The sequence below is a fragment of the Suncus etruscus genome, chromosome 6 (assembly GCF_024139225.1).
Source record: "Suncus etruscus isolate mSunEtr1 chromosome 6, mSunEtr1.pri.cur, whole genome shotgun sequence".
NCBI classification, from domain to species: domain Eukaryota; kingdom Metazoa; phylum Chordata; class Mammalia; order Eulipotyphla; family Soricidae; genus Suncus; species Suncus etruscus.
Genome location: NC_064853.1, coordinates 109,249,609 through 109,253,104, shown reverse-complemented (window position 1 = coordinate 109,253,104; position 3,496 = coordinate 109,249,609). Strand labels below are relative to the sequence as shown.

Sequence of the window (3,496 nt, the reverse complement as noted above, 5' to 3'; positions counted from 1 at the left end):
CCTTCCCCCTACCCAGCAAGCTGCTAGCTGACTCCCAAAGTGATAGGACATCCTACCAGCCCGCTGTCTCACCCCAGGAAGAAACTGCAGACACATATTGGTGATGGGAATGTTGCACTGGTGAAGGCGGATGTTCTTTACATGACTGAAACCCAGCCACAATCATATTTATAATCAAGGTGTTTAAATAAAGAAACTGCAGACACCACCACTTCCACAGACTCGTTATATGTGGCCCTTTTTCTCCCACCTCCCCCACTGTAGACTTGCTTACTACAGGATTCGGCACCTGAGAGACCTCAACTTGAAGACATTACCTGATGCCTGACTTCTGAGAAACATTTCTCAGACTCCACAAGACCACGAGGCTGGATGAAACTGTGCTCTGAATTCTAAATCCCCCTTCATCTCAAAAGATTTAAAATGAATTATTTATATTTCTTTGTATATTTCTGTAGATGCATTTCCTTAATAATTATAATTCTTTTTTTTTTTCCTTCTTTTTGGTGCACCGTTCCTGGAGGTACTGCAATACCAGGTCCATGCATGGAATGGATGAAGCAAGCTCCTATTCCAGTTTCTAGTGCCAAAAATCCATTTAATATGTTGTCTTTATATGTTAAACTGACAAGAACAGATACTACACTTGATTTTAGCCAAAAGGCCTAGAAGTGATATAATTATAATTCTTCATGTCTTTTTTCATATGTAGATGTAGCTCTCCCCATTCTTATTTTAGATCTGCTTAATAGGAAATTCTAGTAGAAAACTCTGGTTGAGTTATGACCTTAGGTTAAAATCAGGTTATAGAGATTGTTTAGCTTGTTATTTGTACCGTCATATGCAGGAGAGTATCATGTGGATTGTTCCTTTTTGCATAGGCATGCTAAAATAAGGAAATCTTACATATAGAAAGAAGTTATTGTCTACTAGAGTTAGGAACTCATAAAATTTATAGTGCAGGGGTGCCTTTCACCCTGGACATTTGTTGTGAACACTTGACTTAGGACTCAATGGATCAGACATTGACTGCCCAACTCCAAACCTCAGGTTCCAATATTGGTACCAGCACAGTTTATGGCACCAGCACCAGGAATAAACTACCTCAGAGGGAGCCAAAATGCTGCCCTGGCACCAACCTGCTCCAGGATAGGTTAATAAGACACTCTGACAAAGAGGAAAGGGCAATAACTTGATCTAAGGCCACCCAATGGTGAGATAAAATAAGAAGACGCTTTGTCCTACGATCTGTGCAAGAACCAAGATCTCTAATTAGAAGACCAACTACAACAACCACAACTAAGCAGAACTTTACCTGGGACCACAAAGAAAGACTTTATCCTAGGCTTTGCCCTAGGATCTGAGCAAAACCAAGATCTCTATCTACAAAATACTGCTTTGATAACTGTGACTGAGCAGAACTTGCTCTGGGACCATAAGGAGAGACCATGGGGTTGGACAACCAATGTGCCCAGAATCTTAGTTGGTCTTTTGATAGTATGCTTCATAGGTGGAGATGACATCCTGTATCTCTTAGGTCAATGGAATTTCCCCAACATTTGCTGTACCTATGCAAAATAAAGAAAAGCCGAATTTGCCTCTCCCTATATTTTCTCCTTTTTCTTTACATTTTATTTATATTCTAGATAGGAGCTCCCACCATTTTTATAGAACTTTAAAACTTGAATCATTTTGTTCTGCCTCATAATTTTATGTCTTCCTACAAATTGAGAAAATTAAAAAAAAAAAAAAGTGGTGGAGCCCAGGATCCAAGCTATCTCAGGAACATTGAGAAAAAAATGTTCAGATCTAAATACCCAAGCCAAAGTCTACAACAATAGAATCAAGAGACCTAAAATATAACAAACTAAACACAAAATGGATTTGTTATTCTGGTATTCCTGGGGGCTAGAAGTGGAGGTAGGGGCTGCATGTGGGAACTAATGTGGGGAATGGCCTGAATTCACTGTCACTAAGTGCCTATGAGAGACTTGTAATTCACAATGATCTCAATAAAAAATTTAAAAAAAAGTAAATAAAATAGCTATCTTGCTAAATTTATTCCTTCTTATTTTTATTTTAAATCAGCAAGTCATAGTTTGAGATAGGTGTCATATATGTGTCTTTATATTTCCTTTATCTCTAATACCCTTAAAGAGAGCATTACTTGTAGATTTTAATAAGGCCAACTTCTCATTTTTTTTAGAGAGGGTACTTCCACATTTTCTCCTAATTTCCCAGGATACTGGATAGTTTCATTGCCTTTCATTGATTTGTCTATTCTCTAGACATTAAGAAGAATGTGAAATTCTAATAATGTCATTTTACAGCATCCTGAAACACTCTTATTTATTAAACACATTAAATCCACTTGAAAGGCAATGGACCAAATATTGGGTAATTTTTTTTAAAGTAAGGTTTTCACAACCTGAAATTTTACTTTAATTGCTATTTTATTTTTGGAGATAAGAAAATGCATTCTAAGGTTTAGACTACCATGACTAGGAAGATAACCAGTCTACCATGACTAGGAAGTAACCAGTCATATTTTTTCCCTCTATTGGACACAGGAGAGAAAGCCCTGGTTAATTTCTAAAAAAGACAGTGCCTGAAAAATGGCGTCTGGGAAGATTCAATGAAATTCAAATAATTTCTCTAGTCAAGAAGAGAATTGTTTTTTTTTTTTTTTTTTTTTTTTTTTGTCAAATAAGGCTGAAACAAATGGTAGGTCATTTATACATTTGAATTTTGTTTTACAGTGGCTTCATATAGCTCTGGTACTTTTGCATTTGCTTGTTTTTCACAATTTGGGGGTTTTGTGGTAAACTTCCCAAGAGAGTTTTTATTTCAAGAATTTCCTATTAGAAATGAATGATATAGGGGTGAAGAGATAGCATAGCAGTAGGGCATTTGCCTTTCATGCAGCAGATCCAGGATGGATGATGGTTCGAATGCTGGAATCGAATAGGGTCCCCTGTGCCTACCAGGAGTGATTTCTGGGCACATAGCCAAGCGTTCTCCCTGAGCATCACTGGGTGTGATCCAAAAACCAAAACAAAAAAAAAGAAAGAAAGGAAAAGAAAATGACTGATATAATAAAGTCATGTTGGTGAGGTGGTAAGGTCTGAGGATACAAAGACATTATCTAAACTCTTTGCAGCTACATCTTAAAGACTTTCATGTTCACTCATCTCTCTCATTTTCAGCAACCCTATAAGACATATTGTTAGTCATGTGGTTTGCAATTGAGGAAATCAAGACTTGGGGAGGATAACTTACCTAAGGCACAACTTAGTGCCATTGACAACCAGTAGGATGGTCCCAAAGTCCATCTTTCTGCTGATTATGCAATGCTACTTTTTATTTAGCAACCGGTTATTCAACAAACATTTATTTACAACAAGATTGATGTGTCAGGTGCTGAGAGCAAAAGAAAAAATATGCTTCTGATTTTATAAATTTTATGTTCTAGAAAGGTTCTTATTACTAGAAATAT

General features: G+C 36.9%; 1 pseudogene; it reads right to left on the bottom strand.

Annotated features, from left to right (window-relative positions):
• Positions 1-501: 501 nt before the first annotated feature.
• LOC126012766 (uncharacterized) lies at positions 502-676 on the bottom strand (annotated as a pseudogene).
• Positions 677-3,496: the final 2,820 nt, after the last annotated feature.